The 22,247-nt window shown below is 48.7% G+C and overlaps 1 protein-coding gene across 1 annotated transcript in view; it reads right to left on the bottom strand.

Annotated features, from left to right (window-relative positions):
- NTN1 (netrin 1) overlaps positions 1–22,247 on the bottom strand; it is a 183,527-nt gene that overhangs the window by 108,256 nt on the left and 53,024 nt on the right. The window lies entirely within an intron of this gene.

The raw sequence follows: 22,247 nt of genomic DNA, 5'->3' as shown, positions 1-22,247 counted from the left end.
GAAAGAGCCAAATAATTATGGGTTTTGGTGTCCATCCTAGAAAAATCCCACACATGACTCCAGGAAGTACAGACAAAGCTGCTTATTGCAGCAACGTTTATAATAGGAGAAAACAGGGGGAAAGGCTAAATGGCCACAATAGGAAATGGATCAATGAATTGTAGCTCGTTTATACAATGTCATATCACATAACCCTTAAAGTGAATGAGGTAGGACTTCCCTGGTGGCACCGTGGTTAAGAATCCGCCTGCCAACGCAGGGGACACGGGTTTGAGCCCTGGTCCAGGATCCCACATGTCGCGGAGCAACGAAGCCCGTGCGCCACAACTACTGAGCCTGTGCTCTAGAGCCCGTGTGCCACAACTACTGAAGCCCGCGTGCCTAGAGCCCACGCTCCGCAACAAGAGAAGCCACTGCAATGAGAAGCCCGCGCACCGCAACGAAGAGTAGCCCCCTCTCGCCACAACTAGAGAGAGCCTGTGTGCAGCAATGAAGACCCAATGCAGCCAAAAATTAATTAATTAATTAATTTTTTAAAAAATGAAGTAGAGCCCAAGGAAGCAACATGGATCTATCTCGAAAACATAGCGAGTTATAAAATGATACATCTAGCATTTAGATGAACTCATTAACTCATAAAACAACGCTCTGTATTGTGTGTAGGTACTTACATGTAGTAAAAGTTGAAAAAACATGGAAAGACAAATCAACTATACAATTTGTCTCTGGGAGGAATGGAGTTTAATGGAACTAAATAGGAGAATGAAAGGTACTGTATCAGCAATATTCTCTTATTTAAAAAATAAAGTCAAAAAGAAAGACATGGAAGAAAAAACTTGGAAGCACATTAACTATCAAATAAAGGAGACTATCATAACTTCCTAGAGAGTGGGCAGATAAAGTGTTCTGAGAATGCAGAGGATAGAGACCTCCACCTTGGGAGGAAGGCTTCCTGGAGGAGGTGGCACAGAGCCTTGAAAGAGGGATGGTTGAGATTTGGAGATGGGTCTGAGAATGTTTTCCATACTACCCTAGGCCTGCTCTCTTGGGCACTCTGGGTCAGTCTATTTGCTGTATTTACTGAATAATGTCTTAAGTTCTCAAATTTAATATAAAAAGTGACAGACTTGGACACTTTCTGTTTATCTTTCAAGGCAAAGTTACCAAGGTGGTGGCTGTAAATCTTCTGATCCACAGTCAGGGGCTGGAGGACAGGAACCCTTCCCTGACTCCCTTGCAGCTAGGCCTGTGTGTGATTTAAGCTCTGCCAGTTAGGCTCCCGTATGAATCTGCAGGGAGAGAGCCAGGGCAGGGGGCATCCTTCCCTGGGGTGGGCAGTGCAGGGGAGGTGTGGTTCTGGGGCTGCAGCAATGCCTCCACTGCCTGATTCTGCAACTTCCTGATTGTGGCAGAGACAGTGGCTCCCTGGTGGCTTGTTCTGGGAGAGATTTGGGGTCTTTGTCCCTGAAAGTCCACTTAGAATCTTTTCTTCAGCCCTCCCAACAATTCTGAGAGTTATCTAAACTCTTTAATGAATCCCTTTGTGCTTGAGTAGTGGATTCTGTTATTTGCAACTAAGAACCCTGCCCAATGCCAAGTTCACCAAATGTTTCTTGGTATCAAGCCTAAGGACTTAGTTTGCCAACCGACCTCACCATAGGCTACAAATACAACAAACTGATCAGCCCAACCTGTGGAGAAGTTGAGAGAAGTCAGTCATACCCTGGGCATCGATGTCCAGCTGAACGGGTCATAAATCTAATCCAATGTCTCCATGTTCACACAGGGCTCCCCGCACCCCCAGACCCCCAACTTTCTCTTTTTCTTAAAATGTATAATCTGGAAACAGTCATAACTAGGGACATAGTACTCACATGTCCTTCACATTTTTTTTGGCAACAGCATAAATCACATTTTTTTTGAGCACTTAGGATTCTTTTCTCTCAACTAGCTGAGATATATAGAATTTCCATTTCAGTCTGTAATTAAAATACAATTAAAATTGCATTTGGAAACTTAAACCAACATAGACATTTGTGTTTATATTATAAAATGTCTTGATACACTTTAACATATGGTAATAATAACAAAACAAATTTGGCACTTACAGGATAACTTCTGCCCCAGAATCACAGAATTTGGAGTATGTCACAAATACAAAAACATACTACAGTTTTACCTAACCTCCTGAGTTTGTAAATAAGTGTGATGTTGGAGTCACATGGGCCCCAGTCCAAATTCCATCTCTTCTATTTTACAGACGAGTGACTGTGAGCACATTACGTATATATCTTTCTGAGCCTCAGTTTCCTCAGTTTTAAATGAGATTAGTACGTGGTTGGTGTGACAGGTGAGATAACCTGTGTGTTAAGCGCAGGGCATGGATCCCAGTGAGTGCTTGATAAAGGGTCAGTGCTGTGATGATGATGGTGGTGCTGGTGATGATGATGATGATAGTGGTAGTGGTGATGATGACGACGATGATGGTGATTGGTGGTGGTGGTGGTGGTGGTGGTGGTGGTGGTGGTGGTGGTGGTGGTGGTGATGATGGTGGTGGTGGTGGTGATGGTGATGATGGTGGTGGTGGTGGTGATGGTGATGATGGTGGTGGTGGTGGTGATGGTGATGGTGATGATGACAGTGGTAGTGGTGATGATGATGACGATGATGGGGTGGTGGTGGTGGTGGTGATGGTGATGGTGACGATGATGGTGATGATGATGATGATGATGATGATGGCGATGATGACAGTGATGATGGTAGTGGTGTTGGTAATGACGATGATGAAAGAACAAAGTATGTTTTGAAATGTCAGTGACTGGATGTCAAATCAAGGATCAAAACCAAGCCCACAGCCCTTAGGGTATTCAGCTCTGTGTGTTAACTCAGAAGCAGGTCTCCTACTTCAAAACTTTTGTCCCCAAGACACAAAATGCAAATGGATTCATCCAGGTGCGGAAGCCTTTGCACCAAACGTGAGATACTACTGCCCCATCTCATCTAAACAGCAGGGAGAAAGTCCCATCTCTGCGGTTAACCACCATTTCACATCTCTGGGCCAGGAAATGTGGCCCAGTTAGTGTTCCCCCCAAACTTCAAGGCACATATGAATCACCTGGAGAATCTTGTTAAAATGCAGGTTCTGATACAGTGGGTCTGAGAAGGTGCCCAATAGTCTGCATTGCTAACAAGTTCCCAGGTGCTGCTCCTGCAGCCTGAGACCACGCTTTGGGAAACAATGGCCTAGAAGATTTCTCGGTTCCCCCACCCCCAGACTAGCAAGCTTTGATCAGAACACAAGGGCCCATCTGCTCACCATTCATTCTTTCCTTTTTCCTTCTCTCCAGCCCACTCCCCTCCACCTTTGGGCTGCCTCCTTTTCTACCCCACTCATGCGTTTGGGGGGGTGAGGGGAGGATTCCCACAGTTCCTAAAGAAACAGAGATAGGTTATCTGTTCCCTAACAACAGCATGAATAGAAAAAGAGGAAGAGAGATACCAGATCCCAAGGAACCAAAAAAAAAAAAATCTTTTAGGTGCAAATCCTGTTTCTCCTTAGCATGGAGCCCTCACTCCCAGCCACTTTCCACACAGAAGCCAGGGATAATATCACGAGCACTGAGGACCTCCCACTTCTCCATAGATTTATAACAAAACCGTCTCAGCAGGAAAAAGTATTCTGGATTTATGCCTCCTACATCCACCTGCTGGCTGAGTGCGTTCTTTTGTATTCCAGAAACGTTCCTAAGCCTTTCCAGGCCACCAATGCCATACCCCTGGCTCCAGAGACCCCCCAGAAAAGGCCGTGGAGAGGCAGCTGTCCTGGGACCGGGAGAGTGACCTGAGCTGACCTGCCAGGCTGGCCCCAGAAATCCAGGTGTCGGGACGCAGCTTTTCTGGGAACCCTGTCCCTGCTGGTGAACGAGTTATCACCACGCCTTCCCATTGCAAAGCGGACACTCAAAACTAAACACCTGCCCATAGCTCCCCAGGGTTCTGGCCCAGACGGGAAGCAGGAGTTCTGCCCCCAGTGGGCCCCCCAGCTCAGACCCACACGGTCAGCAGGGCCTCTGTCCCACAGTGAGACCCAGCGATGGGTCACCGCAGCCCTGTCCCACTTGGAGGCACTCACTGTGACCGGGGCCTGGGCCTGGCACGGTCCAGCCCTGGGGTGGAAGAACTTGACTCTGAAATGTCCTGTGGGCAGCAGGCCCTGGCTACCACATCAGGACTGTGGTTCCAACCTCTCACTCCACAGAATAAAGCCCACGTGGGAAATCCTGCCCTGCCACGGCCCAGATCACCTTCTCTGAGGTCTCCCAGTCTCCAGGACCTACCGGGAATGCTACACTGAGGTCAGAACACGGCCAGACCCGGGCGCCGTGGGGGCCGACACTGGGCCAGATGTGCCGGCGAGAGAGAAGTTGCACTCAGGCTGGCACAAGCACCCTCGAGTGTGCCAGTTTCAACATGTGAGCCTGCTTGCCCGGCGGCTCTGACCCTACTGCCACCTCCAAGGTCATGTCAGGCCTTCCCCACCCCGGGAGCAGTTTCCCAAGCCCCTCTGCGCTCAGAGCTCCCTTCCTGGGCTTCTCACGGGCCCCTCAGCTAAGCCAGCTTTGTACTGTCAATCGTTATTTGCATCTATTTTTTTTTTTTTTACTGTGGTAAAGTACACACCACATAAAATTGCCCACCTTGACCATCTCTGAGTGCACAGTTCAGTGGCGTTAAGTACATTCATAATGTTGTACAACCATCACTAACCATCCCTCTCCAGAACGTTTGCACCTTCCCGAACTGAAACTCAAAACCCACGAAACAGTAACTCTCCACACCCGCCTTGTCCCCGCAGCCCCTGGCAGCCATCCTTCTAGTCTCTGTCTCTAGGAATCTGACTATGCTGGGCACCTCACAGAAGTGCAACCGTGCAGTATTTGTCCTCTTGTGTCTGGCTTATTTTACTCAGCATAATGTCTTCAAGATTCCTCCAAGCTGCAGCATGTGTCACAAATGCCTCCTTTTTTAAGACTGAGTAACATCCCAGTATATATATAGACCACATTTTGCTTACCCATCCATCCATCAACGGACACTGGGGTTGCTTCTACTTTTTGGCTAGTGTCAATAACGCTGCTATGAACATAGGGGCACAAATATCGATCTGAGTCCCTGCTTCAATTCTTTGGGGGGTATATACCCTGTCAATTACGTTTTAACTTGTTCCTGACATACAATATTTGTCAGAAAATTGCTCAGATAAGCATACAGCTCCGGGAATTTTCTCAAACTGAAAACTCTGTGTAAACAGCACCCAGACAGAGAACCAGAACACCACCCCCCTCCTTAGAAGCGCCCCCCAGGTTGCACCCCTTCCCACAGTTACTACCCCCCACTCAACCAGGGTAACCAATATCCTGACAGCATACATTAGCTTTCCCCGTTTTTTCACTTGACACAAGTAGAATCCTATAGTATGTGTGTGACTTCTCTTCAACATTGTGTTTTCATGACTGCTGCATGAAGTTGTGAGTCACTCACACTCACTCTTGTATGACATTCCACTATATGATATCTCACAATTGATTTTTCTGTTTCATTGTTGATGGGAGTTTAGGGCTAGTGTCCAGATTGGGACTATCACAGATAGTGTTGCTATGTACATTCTAACACGTCTCTAGGTGAGCATACGTACACATTTCTGATGATTATATACCTAGGAGTATTGCTAGGAGTGGAATTGCCGGGTCACAGGGTATACACATATCAGCTTTTGTAGACAAAGCCAAACAGTTTTCCGAAATGATTAGACCAGTCTATACTCCTGCCACCAGAGTACTTTACCAACACTTGGTAGTCTCGTCTTTATTTTAGCCATTTTGGTGGCTATGTAGTGGGAGTGCCTTGTGGCTTTAATTTGCATTTCCCTGATGACTAATGAAACTGAGCACCCTGTCATATGTACTCTTCCGCCTTATGTTTTAGGGACAGGTCACAACCCCCAACGAGAAGACACAGCAGGGATCTCAACGTCTTACATGGCTGGGTCTCCAAGCCTCCCATCTAGCCAGGGCTCATGATGAAATCCAGGCTTGATCTGTGTTACATAAGGTAAGGCTAAGTTCGCCACTCACCTGGCCAGGTCGCTGTCATGGGCCATGGGCTGGATTAGACACGGCCGGCCTGCTCCTCAATCACTGTTTGCTCATAACAGTGTCCCAAGGGCCAGGCCTCTTGCCAAACGTGCCAGATGTCACTGGGTTGGCACTGGCTGATGCAAAAAGCCAACAAATATAAGCGTGCAATTCTTAGGAACAATGAGTCCCTCTTCGGAACACACACCACAAATACGGAGAATTCCGCAGTCAGTAAAGGAACTAAAAGTAACCCATGTCTGGTCTTGCTTAAGAGTCATTCCAGCCAACTCCCTGAGCTAGACCTGCTCTCTGTTGGTCCACCCAAATTCAACTTGATTCAATCTAGCAAGTATTATTGAGGCCCTACTATGCACCAAGCACTGAGATCATGATGCTAGGGTCACAGACGTGGGAGATGATTGCAGCCTTCAGACAGATTATAGTCTACAGGAACATAACTATACCATAAGGCAGAATATGATAAATGTCCTAAGTAAGGTATGTACAGAATGCAGGTGGGACATCATGGCTGGAAACACCCAGCATCATCTCATGAGCTGCTCCAGCCCAGGTCCTGTGAAGACGTCTTCCGACCCCATGCCTTTGTAGATGAGGTTCCTGCCTGATGCTCTGGCTCCACCCGAGTCTCTCTGTTTGCACCTGCTGCATCAGGTGGGATACTCTGCAATGACTCTTCCCACGTCCTTCAAGACATACTCCACAGTTTCCCCTTCATCCCGCGTCGCTCAAGGTTCAGCGCACTGTGATTCGCGGCCCTCCGACTGCACAGGTGCCTCCCAGGGCACCCAGCTGCCTCGCTGGGGATGCTGCACGGCCAGGTAAGGCTCATCTTGCCTTGTCCATAATGCTGATGGAACTGAGAATAAATGACAAGTATGATGGCTGCAGGTCACATCCTGGTTGGGTCAAGATCGACCTCATCTTTGGGGATGGGGGTGGGAGGGATGACTTAACTGGCAAACTCAGAAGTAAACAATGCCGGGTGACAATTTAACACATGAGCACAACATCCATTTCATAGTCACAACGAACAATACAAAGTCCTTGACTAAAATCTATTCACTTTGCTCAACAGACTCATCAGACCCTCATTCAGAACCTATTTATTCTCAGTTTACATTCAGTGTTGAATAGTTCATCTATTTCCTTTCCTGACGGGGTCAGAGTAAGTCAATTAAGAGCAGAAAATCAGGAAAGGAGAGAAAAGGCTTATATTTATACAGATGTTCACTGTAGCTGTTTTTGTTACAGCAAAAGACTGGGAAAACCTAGGTACATCAGGGACTATCTAAATAAATTATATCACCTGCATTCAGTGGCATAATAAGGGATCCATATGTGCTGGTTTGGAAATATTGTCACAACATATTAAGTGAAAAAGGGCACTTAATTGTATGAATAGTGTACTGCTATTTGTATTAAAAATACGAAGATATATATTCATATATCTCTTGGTACATGCATCAAACATATCTGTAAGGATACAAAACATTGCCTTTTTTGGAGTGAACAAGCATTTGGTGTGAGGGGGAGACACTTTTTATTGCAGTGTTTAAAATTGTTGCTTTTGAATTTTTACTTTTGTAGTGCTGGGAATGTTATTCCATGCTCATGGATTATGACTGCAATTAAAACAATGGTTTAAAAAAAGAAAGAAGGGGAGATGGATAACTTTTGGCAGCAGAGCCAGGGACAGCAGAAATAATTGATAACAGACAGCTTGGAAACAAGGGGAGAGATCCAAGGAAAGTTTCAGTAAGTCAGTAAAGCAAAAGAAAGAGAATGAAGGTAAGAGAAAAGTAGAAGTTTGGGACCCACAAGTCAAATAGATAAGTAAGATCCATTGACCCCAGGTGATATTACTGTATTAGAAGACGATTTTTAGTTATGTACTAACAATGCCTCTGAAACATCAAAATAAGATTAGGTTGCATTTAACACTCTTTAGGCAGAGAAATTTGAAACACTAGCGACATTCCCATTTATGTCAGAATAAAGACAAGGATGCCTGCTACCATCCTTACTATTTAAAGTTGTTTTGGATAGTGTAGCCAATGCAAAAAGACAAGAAAAGAGATTGAACAGCAGAAATGCTGGAAAGAAAGAGACAAAAGATGCTATGAAGGTGCTATGATGATCTACCTGTAAAAACCAGGAAGAGAGACTCTCTGTTCAGTGAACAGACCAATTACTACGTAAACATATGAAAATCAATTTCTTTTATATACACCAACAGCAAACAATTAGAAAATAACTGGAAAACGATACCATTCACCTTTCCTGCAAACAATTCAAAATACCCAAGAATACGCTTAAGAAATGTGCAGGGACCTACGTGAGAAAACCATGTGAACTGCTGACGGACAAAGTGAACTTCCAGATGAGAAGATCCAATTTTACAAAGATTCCAGTTCCCTCAGCATTTATCTATAAACTTAATGCAATTTCAATCAGAATCACAGAGGAATTTTTTTCCAAGTTGACCAAATCATTCTAAAGTTCATTTGGAAATAAAATGCAAGCGCACAGCCAAAGAAATTTTATAATTGTGGGAATCATGCCCTAAAATAATTAAAAGATTAAAACAGTGTGGAACTGGCAAAAGAACATAGATTCCTATCATTGGACAGAAAACTCCAGAAACAGAACCAAGAATATGTGAGAATTAACACATGACATAGGCAGTGTATGGAACCAACAGGAAAAGGACAATGTTCAGATAACGTAAGGCTGAATTCTTTACCTTACATTAGACATCAGATCATTGTAGGAATGGATTCAAGATTTAAGTGTGAAACATTAAGCTATGAAAGTGCTAGAATAAACTAAAATGTAGATGAGTATCTGTAACACTGTACATTGCTAAGAATGACACCAAAGACAGACGTTAAAAAGAAAACACTTAGACGTGTCTCTGTATGAAAGTAAAAAGCTTTTTCTTACTATCAACGAGCACTAAAAGCAAAACTTAGAACCAAACGGCAAACTGGGGTAAAACTGTTTGCAATTGATATAACAAACAATTTACACCTTTGATATACAAAGATTCTTACAAATTAATAAGAAAATATTAATCCTCCCCATGGAAAAAAATACACAAAGGCCATGAGTAAGCAATTCCCCAGGGAAGAAACACAAATGGCTAACAGATATATGAATAAAAAACGTTCAAAGAAATGCATGCTTTTTAAACCAAGATGCTGTTTTTCACCGTTCAAGCGGACAAAGATATTTTTAAAGGACAATACTCAGTGTCAGTGAGGGTATGGGGAAACCCTCTTCAGTGCTGCTGATGAAAATACAGATAAGCAAAACTCATCTGGCAAGCAATTTGCCAATACATGTAAATGACTCAGAAGATTGAAAAAACATGAACACCCTCTAACCCACCAACTGTGGTTGTAAGAATCTACTCCAAAGGAAGAATTAAACACGTGTGCAGGGACTTCCCTGGCAGCTCACTGCTTAAGAATCCACCTGCCAATTCAGGGGACACGGGTTCAAATCCTGGTCCGGGAAGATCCCACATGCCGTGGAGCAACAAAGCCCATGCGCCACAACTACTGAGCCTGAGCTCTAGAGCCCAAGAGTCACAACTACTGAGCGTGCACTCTAGAGCCCATGAGCCACAACTACTGAACCCGCGTGCCACAACTACTGAAGCCTGAACACCTAGAGCCTGCGCTCCGCAACAAGAGAAGCCACCGCAATGAGAAGCCCGCGCACCACAACAAAGAGTAGCCCCCGCCTGCCGCAACTAGAGAAACCCCACGTGCAGCAACGAAGACCCAATGCAGCCATAAATAAATAAATAAACAAATATTTATTTATTTATTTATTAAGGGGGGGAAAACACGTGCGCAGAGGTTTGGCTCCAAGGATGCATGTCGCAGGCTGCAGGAAACAGGGAAAAACTGGAAAAGTAGCAGGAAACTGGTTGGAATCTGTGGCACATTCATGTACTTAAAATGCTCAGCAATCGTGAAAATTATGTTGCAGCCAGAGTCAAGATAGCAGTAAGTTTAAAAAAGCAAGTTACGAAATAGCTTATGTTTCAATATAAAATCCTGTTTTTAGAAACAATGTGTATATGCATTAATATGTGAAACAGAAGTACATGTACTAAAACGTATACAGATGTACACCAAAGACTTCCCTGGATTATGAAATTATGAGTGATTTTTTTTCTTTTAACTTGTCTACATTTTGTTAAAGTTTTAAATGAATATATTTCTGAAAGAAGAAAAAAGATTTTTTTAAGGTTTTTTTTTTTTTTTTAATTTGTAAAAGAAAGCTTGAGTACACTCAGATTCACAGCAGCACTATTCCCAGTAGCCAAAAAGGTGGAAGCAACCCAAGTGTCCATCGACGGAGGGATGGATAAATAAAATGTTGTATGAACGTACAAGAGGATATTATTCAGCCTTAAAAAGGAAGGAGATTCTGACACCTCCTACAACATGGAGGAACCTGAAGGACGTTATGCTGAGTGAAATAAGCCGGTCACAAAAGGACAAATACTGTAGGATTCCATTCATACATTCCTATGAGATACTGGAGTGGTCAAATTCACAGGGACAGAAAGGAGAGCTGGTGGTTGCCAGGGGCTGGGGGAGGGGAATGGAGAGTTATTGTTTAATGGGGACAGACTTTCTATTTGGGAAGGTGACAAAACTTCTGGAGAGGGATGGTGGTGATGGTTGCTCAGCAATGTGAATGCACGTTAACACTACTGAAAGTACACTTAAAAACAGTTAGGATGGTGGGCTTCCCTGGTGGCGCAGTGGCTAAGAATCCGCCTGCCAATGCAGGGGACACGGGTTCGAGCCCTGGTCCGGGAAGATCCCACATGCCGCAGAGCAACTAAGCCCGTGCACCACAACTACTGAGCCCGAGTGCCGCAACTACTGAAGCCTGTGCGCCTAGAGCCCGTGCTCCGCAACAAGAGAAGCCACCGCCACGAGAAGCCTGCGCACCACGACGAAGAGTAGCCCCGCTCGCTGCAACCAGAGAAAGCCAGTGCGCAGCAACGAAGACCCAATGCGGCCAAAAATAAATAAATACATTTATGTAAAAAAACAAAAACAAACGGTTAGGATGGTAACTTTTATGTGATGGGTACTTTAGCACAGTTTTTTTTAAAAAAAACTTGACACACAAAATAGTTCAATTTTTAAAGTTTGGGGGAGGCGCTTCCGTGCTTTAGAAAAGTCGCTTAGGAAGAATAGCTCACGCTCTGATAATGCCAAATAAAGGAGGTGTTATTATAGAAAGTGAGACATAACCAACACTCCAGAGACCTTTAATTTGGCACCGATGACTCCTCCGCCTGGCACCAAGTGCCCTGCTCGAGCTGGCATTTCTTCAACCCATTTCCCTCCGGTCAGCCCCGCCCCACTGGACTGGGGTTGAGAGGTCCCACTGGAGAGCAGGGACCCCCACCCCCCTCCCTGCAGCAGCCTCAGGATGGGCACCCCCCCCAGCACCCCCTCCCCCGTCCCCGGTGTGGCTGAGCCTCCGCCAGGCCCCACCAGCCTCCCTGCCCCCTTCTCTTGGCTCCCAGTGCATAGGAGCATTTGACTTTCTAATTCTTTCCTCCTCACAACAAAAAGCTAAATGTTCCCCAGGCACTTGGCCTGGTTTCTGTCCCCGGGCAGAGATGGCCGATGGCCGGAGAAGGCAGGCAGCAAGAAGCCAGCCCCAGTGAGTTCCCAAGAGCAGCGGGCCTCGCACACCATCCGCCTTCCTAAACCAGCACCGACAGGCCCATCCTCCGGCTCATCAAGGCCAGAGACATTAAGTGACTTCCTTGCTCAGTGACCCCGAGCGAGTCCTTCCCTTGCTTGGGAAAGGGAGAGAAATCAAGTCAGCCTAGGGCAGCGGCCCCAGGTTCCAGAAGAAGATGAATCAGCGCCTGACAGTTGGAAGGAGGCAGGTATTACCACCACCCTCTGCTCATGACCCTGGCCCATCCTGTGGCCTGGGCAGGTCCCCGCTGTGTCCTCAAATGCCCACCTCCCCACTGGGCCTCAAAAGGATGGGCGGGCACGTGGGCTGCAGGATTTCTCGGCACAGAAGGAAGCAGTGTTCGTCTTGTTTAGTAACTAGTGCCTGTATCCACATAGCTTTGTTAGTGTTAAAAAAAAATCTGTTTGGTCACTCTAACAAGTGCTTGCCGGAAATGGCAGGAGGCTGGTTGCGGCGAGCCAGCTTCTAAAAGGGAGATGAAACCCCCAACTGGAAAAAGATGATCACAGGCAAGCAGCTTGCAGCTGTGAACAGAGGCCCCCTCTCCAGCGCTGTGGCATTTGGGGTGAGCAGAGGGAGAGGGTCCCGGCGTGGCTGAGGCAGGGGGGTGACACAGCAGGACTTCCCAGAGGGGGCGATTAACACTTAGGGTCAACCAGCAGCGAGCAACCCACCAGGGACATGGAAGGAGGAGCATGTGAGAAAGACTTAGGCAAAAATTTCATTCCAGGGTGTGTTCTCGACAAGGAAGGATCATCTTCAGAACTGGCTGCCGCAATGTGTTTATCAAGGCATAAAACTGCAGAGTAACCCGAGTATGTATATTAATTCAATTATAAAGAATTGGAGCGCAAATCGGACTCCTTGTGCCTGCTTTTCTCGGTCCTCCACAACGGAGGAGAGCCCGTCCCCCGGGCTGGGGGCCCTGACTCCACATCTGTCACCACCTTTCCGGTGGCGGCCACCCAAGATCCAGGCATGGGGCTGCAGAGAAATTAATCAGTAAACCCAACCGTTTAAAATAATTCAGACACATCCCGCTTTGCAGGGTGAACAGGTGCGAGAGAGGGTTTCACGATGGTTGGCCACACGGAACCCGGAGAGAGGTCGTTTCTCTGGATTTGAAATCGTTCAAACTCTCGGAAGGACAGGAGCAGATTTGCAACGCTGAGGTCCTCCACTCTGCTCCCAGCCAGCTGAGAAACAGTCACCGTGGCTCAGTCAAGCTGCCAGCCGGCCTGAAAACCCAAAACCTGCAAAGAGGGTCACTGAAGCAGAAAAAGCTTCCATCTGCGACGTTTGAACGTGGTCCAGGCTTGCGGGCCCGCCCTGAGGTCTCAGTCCTCAAATGTGCATCACCCCCTCACCCCGAGAGTGGTGAAGGGGTCCGACCAGAAGCCTGTCCACCCATCTGTCTGGGGGCACCTACCTGGGATGGTCACTGGAGTGCTAGGAGCTCCGGAGAGCCTCAGACGACTTCTACAGCCAACCCTGTTTCTCAAAAAGGCGGCTGAGGCCCAGAGAGCCAAAGGGTTGGCCCAGCATTACCCAGTCAGCCAGGATATAGCCTGGCCTGGGACCCGGAACTCCTGACCCCAGCTTCCTAGGGATCCCTCCAAATCGTCAAGAGCAGGACGCCAGGAAATTTCAAGTCGCAGAACAGGTGGCTCTTGAGGCCGGCCTGCAGATGGACACCCACCTGGGGCCCGCGGGACCCCCTCGGCACGGCCTTCAGCTGTCCCCTTCCCCCTGCCTCCCACTGGGGCTGCCTGTTCACCACCAACGCCAGCCTGACAGAGCTGGGGTTCTGCTCACCCATCCAGCGAGGCTGTGCAGCCCTCAGCTCTGGACACAGCAGCTTCCATGCTCCTGCAGAGTCAGCCAAAGCCGTGCTGCAACCTCAGGGGTAGAGGGGACGGTGGCAGACAGCAAGGGACAAAGTGGCTTCGTGCAGCCTCCTGGTGCAGTGGGGGGGTTGCTACATCTGCTCCTGAGTAGAGGGTAAGCTCCCTGGGGCAGGATGTCCAAGGAGCCGTCATTATGACCTGGAACCCCGGGGACCCTGCTGGCTCCTCCCGGGCCAGACCCTCAGCCTTCAGAGCAGGGGCTCAGACGCGCTGCCCTCTCCCTGGACCCAGGACCGGGTTCAAGGGTCACATGACCACAGCACAGGAGCAGCAGGGAAGTACCCGGATCTAAACCCTTCTATCCCGTGTTCTACGAGGTCACCATCCTCAAAACGGTCAACTCTACAGGAAGCTCAAGCCTGGCTTAATGTGGACCCTTTCCTCAGCCTTCACGAAGGAAGTTACATAGAAGGCAGAGCTATGGCTTTCTTCATCAGATGGTGAATTCATTGGAAAGCTTACTGGGCAAACAGGGCACAGGCCCAGAGCCCCATACAAAGGGAGGGGCCGCTGCCCTGAGAGAGGAGAGTGGCGACTGGGACTCCCCAGCGTGGGGAAGGACACCTGGAGGGACTCTGAGGACGACCGCCTACTCAGAGGGGTGCCCCCTCTTTCAGCTCCAGGACTCTGGCATGTGGCAGGTAGACAACTTCAGACGCTCCCCCGACTGCCATCTCCCTGCCCTGGTCCCCCCATCCTCGGCTCCACTGTTCACTTTGCGACCAGGGTGGTCCTTTCAACAGCACAAAGCCGGTCATGACGCCCTCTCGTTTAAAACTCTTCAATACCTTCCGCCTGCTGTCATCAGATAAAATCCAGATGCCAGACACGGCCAAGAAGGGCTTGCGGATTGGACCCTGCCCTTCCGTGCAGCCCCATCTCTCATCCAGCCACACAGAGCCTCTGTGAGTCCTCACTGCCCCCAGCTCTCTGTCATCTCCGCACCCTGTGCCTGTGACTCCCTCTCCCTGCAATGCTCCTGACCCCATCCCACCTGGCCAACTCCCACTCGTCCTCCGAGCATGGAGGGTCAGATAAGACCCCAGGGCAGACAGCCTGGGCTTGGACGCTGAGTCTGACACTGACAAACTCACCGTGTGACCTTGGTCAAGCCGCTTAACCTGTATGGGTCTCATTATCCCCACCTCTGAAGTAAGAATAATAACTTCTTAGGGTGACAGTGAACATGAAATGAGACAATGCCTGCAAAGAGCACAGTGCCAGGCACGCAGAAGATGCTCAATGAACGCTAGCTGCCATGGTGATGGGGAGTGTGATGGGGAGTGTGATGATGGTGATGAGGAGGAGGACACTGATGACGATGATGATGGGGAGGGTGATGATGGTGATGATAAGGACAGTGACGATGATGATGATGATAGTGATGGTGATGATGAAGAGGACAGTGACGATGATGATGATGATGGTGGTGATGGTGATGATGAGGACAGTGATGATGATGATGATGATGACAGTGATGGTGATGATGAAGAGGACAGTGATGATGATGATGGTGATGGTGACGATGAAGAGGAGATTGATGATGATGATGACGGGGAGTGTGATGATGGTGATGGTGATGATGAGGACAGTGATGATGATGATGGTGATGATGATGGTGAAGGGGATGATGAGGACAGTGATGATGGTGATGATGACGGGCAGTGTGATGATGGTGATGGTGATGGTGAAGGTGATGAGGAGGAGGACAGTGATGATGGTGATGACGGGGAGTGTGATGATGGTGACAGTGATGAGGAGGACAGTGATGATGATGAGGAGGAGGACAGTGATGATGGTGATGACGGGGAGTGTGATGATGGTGACGGTGATGAGGAGGACAGTGATGATGATGATGACGGGGAGTGTGATGATGGTGATGGTGATGAGGAGGACAGTGATGATGATGATGGTGATGATGATGGTGAAGGTGATGATGAGGAGGACAGTGATGATGATGATGGTGATGATGATGGTGAAGGTGGTGAGGAGGAGGACAGTGATGATGGTGATGACGGGGAGTGTGATGATAGTGACGGTGATGAGGAGGACAGTGATGATGATGATGACGGGGAGTGTGATGATGGTGATGATGACAGGCAGTGTGATGATGGTGATGGTGATGGTGATGGTGATGGTGATGAGGAGGACAGTGATGATGATGATGGTGATGATGATGGTGAAGGTGATGATGAGGAGGACAGTGATGATGGTGATGATGACGGGCAGTGTGATGATGGTGATGGTGATGAGGAGGACAGTGATGATGATAGTGATAGTGGTGATGTTCACAGTGCGTGTGATGGTGGTGATGACAACGATGGTGATAATGAACATGGTGATGGTGATGATTTGTTTCATGATGCTTTCACTTCCTCCTGGAAGCCTTCCCTGATCCTGCCTCACAACTGGCCCGGGTGCCTCCTCTTCCTACCTCCACAGTGCCTGTTCTAACCCCTCCTGTGACACTTATCACCCTCTACTGTAACTGCTGGCATGCATGCCCCTCTAGAGTGTGACTCCCATGAGGGCAGGCCCCACGTGGTGGTCTCCACTGTATTCCCATCACTTAGCGCAGAGACTAATGCATGAGACAGATGCTTAAGAAATAGTAACTGAATGATTTTAATGTTTGTTTGTTTGTATGTATGGAAATACCATGACAATTCATCTCCTTACACCTACTTTCTCTTGCTACCATTAAAACATAAAAATAGCCCTCATAAAAAGAATGAGGAAAATAGTGATTTTTTAAAATGAATACAAATGGGGTGCTACCCGGTTTTTATGAAATGGCTTTAATAAATTATCAGCAGAAATGCATCTCACATGGGCTCTATTACTAACTGCAAAAAACCACCCGGAAGACTCTTACAAGGAGCCCTGACTTGGATACACCGTGTTTGGTAACAGCGAGAGCCGGGAAGGAGTGCGGTTAGAAGAGCTGACAATTCTCCCCGAGTGGGCACCACTATCACCCCACTAGCGTGTGAGCCCCCTAGGACTGGGCTTCTGTCAGGTTTGTTGACTGATGAATATCTAGAACCTGGAACAGAGAGCAGGCACTCCAAACCTATTTGTTGATTGGCTGAATGAAAACAGCTGTAATGGCAGCTCCCTTCTGAGTACCCAACTGTGCGTGGGCACCGGGCAAAGTGCTTTCCCATGTGTCATTGAGGTCGGCACTTTTTTGTTATTCCCATTTCACAGATGAAGGTACTGAGGCTCAGAGGAGTTGAGGCAAGGGCTGGGGGGACTGTGAGTGCTCCTGTGGACCCTGTGGATGCAGGAACTGGGGCTCTGCAGCAGAGAAGCCAACTGCCCTCAGTACCCATTCTGCCCCTTTTGTCATAGAGGCACATGGCCACCCAGCTAGAGACCCTGCTTCCCAGAATACCTTGCAGCTATGTGTGGCCATCTGACAGAGTCTGACGAGCTGGGAGTTGAGTGGAAATGGTACGTAGACAGGGTGCTGGGGGACTGGTTCCCACCATGAAGGTGAGGGCAACACCCCACAGGAAGGTGGAGCAGCGAGACAGAAGGCTGGGTGCTGTCCCGGATGACGCCATGGAGCAGAGCTGCCTGCTCAACCTGGCTCACCCGCTACCTCCAAGCAATTAAGTGAAAGAGAAATAAACATCCGCTCTGCTTGAGTCAGTGTGTGCTGAGCTCTCTGTGCTACGGACACCAAGCTCACAGCTAACCAGGAGGTCCCTCTCCAGGTCACGTAGCTCATCCGTCTCGCGCGTCTCCACAGCACCCTGATACAAGCAGCCACGCTGCTCTAAAGGGAGCATCGAAGTGCCGAGAACAAGACCGAAGCCACAGAAGCCCACAGGAAGCCTGAGGAATGAGCTGTAGGACGTTTAGCGGTCTCCTCCCACCAATGCTCTGTAGCACGGCAGGAAAGAAGAGCCAGTGGTCCAGGGATGCTACTCCCCAGATGGAGATCTCCAGAACCAGTCACTCCCCGCTCCCTCAAGGGCCACACGCTGACAGCATCTTGTGAAAGCAACACTCTGGTGGCTGTTTCTACACTAGAATGGTGACAGTTTGGGCTTTGGGCTTCCCTCCCACAAAATGACTAGACGAGACAGCTTCTTTTCATTCAAATCATCCCATGCCTTTGTGAAAACGTTCTCTTGCTATTCCCGGCATGTTCCTGGAGGCTACAAGTACATCTTGTCTCATGCAACACATGTTCTCCCGAAAAGCTAACAATTCCGCGTTGCTACAAAACCTTATCCTTTCAAAAACTGTACGTGGTGAGCTTTCCGTTTAAAGAAGTGCCATTAGGAATCTATACAAAGAAGTGCATTGTCGCCCCCGTTGTATATGCTTTTCAAATCTGGATTCCATATCCCTTCCCCAGCCTAGAAGCTCTCTGTAAGCCACTCTGCAGCTCCTCAATGTGCCCCTGAAAGACCAAGGCCCAGAAGCCAATGCAATATTCCACACATATGTGTCACCCCTGTAGGAAGCAAGGGCTCTCATCTCCATGGCAACTGAGATTCTCCCCGTGCCGACTCAACTAAACTCAAAATGGCTTAAGAGAATGTTACGGGTTTGGGTGACTGAAAGGTCAGGAGGTGGAGCTGGTTTCACTCAGGGATGTCATCAGAGACTATTTTCCTCTACCTGTTCTCTTGGCCTTTGTGGTACCAGTATCATCCTTGGGTGGGTTTCCCTCACGGTGACAAAAAAGATGCAGCAGTTCCGGGCTTCACAACCACACATCATACCATCCAAGGTAAGAGAGAGGGCCAGCTTCCAGAATCTCTTCCAGAAGAGGATAAGAGAAACAGGAGTAACCTATCTTATAAATGCCTCCAGCCAATGTCCTCCCATGCTTCTTCAGACCAAACCAGATCACCTGTACATTCCTGAACCAATTCCTACAGGCAGGGAAATTTTTTGTGCTGATGGATTATGTACCAAGAAGGATGGAGCCACCCAGATTGGATTAGACAAAGCATGGACAATAAGCATGGACAATCTCCCCAGGGCTGCATGGCTGTACAGAGAGGAAGAGGGATGAAAAGGTACTGGGGAGATGGTCGGTGACCGAAGATTACATTAGCTTCCTGGGGCAGCCACATCCCATGGGTGACTCACGTCAACCTTTCCTTCAACTAAAATGCTTAAGTCTCCCTGATAACGTAAGGATCCGTCCCAATGTAATGATGCCATTCATTTTTTGGACCTATGGCAAAGCCTTCAGATTTATCCCCCAGATGTTCCATCTGAGCAGGTTGTCTCAGTTGGTTGTCATCCAAACAGAAAACAGAAAACCTCTCCCGACCCAACTCGACTGGGTGCGCTCGCCGGCGTAGCTTACACTTCGCGCTCTCTCCGTGCGACCCTCCAACCAGCGTCCACGGCAAGGTGAGTGCCGCTCACGGTGGCCTGGTTCTCACCGGCCAGATGTGCAGGTTCCCCGCCCACTGAAAACAGCATGAGAAGGGCCGTGAACAACTCAACTGGGAAGACTCACCGAAAGGAAGCCACTACGTTTGCAAGAGAAGTGCTGTCAACTGAGCTGTGCAGGAGATATTTGGAAAAGACCGGGGAGCAGTTATGAAAAACAGGAGATGCTGAACTCAGATAACTGCACAAGCTTCTCTAAGGGATCCCTTCACTTTAATGAAACTGGAGATGAGGTACCACGGGCAACCTCCACGCCAGAAAGAACGCAGGACCAGCAGACGCACCCTCAAAGAGAACGTCTTGGCCTCGCATCAAAAGCTTGGCAAATGGACATACATTTACGAGTCTGAAGTTAAAATCAAATATTTAAAAGTTTATCCGACTTACTTGATTATCCAGCCAACTTCTGCCTTCCACTGTGGGACATTAAAGGACTTCCCCTATGGCCATCCCACCCCCAACACCCCGGCTTCCTGCCATTCATAACTTTACCAGCCTGTCATCCATCTTCTCCTCAAAGGAGTAAAAACCTTGAGAAAAGGCAGGCTGAGCCTAGAACTCTGTGCCAGCACGTCTGCTTCCTCGTTGATGTCTCATGATGGAAGGAGGTGCTTTAGGACCGTGAGTGTGGATGTGGGGCCCGTGGGATTTGGTGGGATGCAGGGGGTGGGACTCAGGGGGGGCAGGTAAAGAGACTAGCTGGGGGAGGAGTAGTCACATGTCCAGTAAACAGAGCTTGGGTGATGGCAGTGTGAGGGGAAAGGAACAGGTGCAGATGGGACATTGCAAAGAGATGATCAACAAGATCTGGGGATTGCTTGAGGGGTCAAAGACCAACATGGGGCTCCTGGGTGACTCTCGTTGGTAAAAATGGAGAAGACCACAGAGGAAGTACGTTTTGGTCTATGGATGAGATCTCAAACGTTCTAAGTTCAAGACAGCAATTTCTTATGTTTCAAGAGAGGCCAGAACATGGGTGGATAGCTCGGAACCATTTCTGTCTCAGCTCTAAGGATAAATGGAGTCTTGGCAATAAGAAGTATGGAGGGCTAGGTGGGAAGCAGGACTGACCTCAGGACACACCCAGGGGTTAAGGAACGAGGGCGACAAGGAGGGAGAGAGACAGGCCTGAGCAGGGGTGTGGGGAGAGACCGTGGTCATGAGGCCAAGGGTGGGGAGTTTCAAAGGGGTCGGAGAGGTCAAGCAGGGCCACCTGGTTTAGTCATCAAGGTCACTGGATACCTCGGTTGGATCCAGGGGTCACGGCTGCCTGGGGGAACCACGCCTTCACCGCCCAGAAGCAGCTAGAAGGTGTGAGGGGAAGGGGATGGTGTTCATGGAAAAAGAAACACTGCTTACCCTGCAGCCATGAACATGGCAGGAGAAGCCACGCTCCCCAGCCAACCTCACTGTGCAGGACACTCTTCGGAGGCCTTGGAACAAGACCAGAGCTCGAGGAGAAGCATCTCAGGCACTGAAGAGGCAGCTGGGGTGGGGAGGGGTGGGAGGTGGCGGGGGTGCCCAGTCGCCCTTGGCTCACGCCCGGGCCCCTGCTGACCCGAAGACGACGATCCCACCATCCTCCAGCAGGAGTGACAGCCCCAGCAAGGCGGTGGGGGCCTGCAGGGGAGGCCCTTCCATCAGGACCTCACTTCCAGCAGCACAAAGGATTCCTGAAATGCTTTGCCATTTCAGGCCCTGCTTTGGGTGGCAGGTCTCCTCTCCCAGGGCCCGAGGCTGGTGTGTGGTGGTGGGGACGCTGGGGAGCCATTAAGACCACAGAAGCCACCAGAAGCATCCCCAGATGTGCAATTTCTTTCCAGCTGGAGGTACCCTAGACCTCCTCAAGTCAGTTTCTATGTACCCCCAAGAAAGGGTTCACAGGGAAACAGGAAGGGAGGGAGGGAGGGAAGGGCAAAAGTACAAACAGAATACTGAGTGTTGACAAGGAGAGCCTAACCACTGTCTGGGAATGGGCATGCAGAGTTGAGTAATGATACTAAAACCTGTTATGGAAAACATCTTCCTTGGGATGACCTTCACACTCCTCATACGGAGCTCAGGGCCCCAAAAGCCTCCACAAATACTAACCACCTACAGCCCGTGGCGGGGCTGCCGCAGCCCTGCCACACCCGCTCTCCTGTATGGGGGAGGGTTTGGATGACTTGTCTAAGACCAGAGAGATGGGTGGTTTACACATCATTTCTTCTGCCTTAGATTTTCTCCAATGACCCCTCCGCCATCTTACCAACCTTCCTGGATATTCTACTAGCCGTTAAAGCTCATCTGCCCAACCTTTCCCCACTTCGTTTCTACCGGATACATTGTCATTATTTTTACTATTATTCACGTAACACCTTAAAAATAAAGTGCGCCGTCTTCGTCTTCTCCCTCATGAAGGAGCTGCGGGTTCTTATCTCCATCTCACAGGTGAGGCCCCTGAGGCTCAGGAGGGTGAAGTGACTTTCTCAAAATGCTAACATGAGCTGGTGGTGTGGCCTGAGTCAGAAACCAAGTCTTCTGACTCCCAGCCCAGGGCTCTACCTCCAATACCATGTTGCCTCTGGATGCCCTCCCCGTCACCTCGAATGCATCTGAACTTATGTTCTCCTGGGCCTGCTCCTCGCACAGCATGGAGCCCGAACCTTGTCCCCCTTCCTGGGCAAAATCTACCTCATTTCTTCCACTTCTGTTCTTTTTTTTTTTTCCATTTCCAACTCAAGAGTTGGAGCTGGTTGCCCCCATTTCGGAGACAATTTATCTCCAGCTGTTATCAGTTCTTTCCTCTGGTCTCTCCCTTTGTTAATTCCAAGATGCCCAAAACAGGAAAGAAAATGGTAACACCGCCTATCCTCTGTTCACCCAACTGTCTGACCATTGCCTACCGCAGAACAGAGCAGGGAGCACTTCCAGGAAAGAGGGGGAGAAGCAGCAGTGTGGCCAGCATTTCACCTTCAAAAATGCCGCCTGCCCCCAACCCGAGTTCTATGCAATGTGAACAAAATGC

This window comes from Delphinus delphis, chromosome 19 (assembly GCF_949987515.2).
Source record: "Delphinus delphis chromosome 19, mDelDel1.2, whole genome shotgun sequence".
Classification (NCBI taxonomy): domain Eukaryota; kingdom Metazoa; phylum Chordata; class Mammalia; order Artiodactyla; family Delphinidae; genus Delphinus; species Delphinus delphis.
Note: the sequence above shows the minus strand (reverse complement) of the source record. Positions and strands in the feature narration are given on the sequence as shown.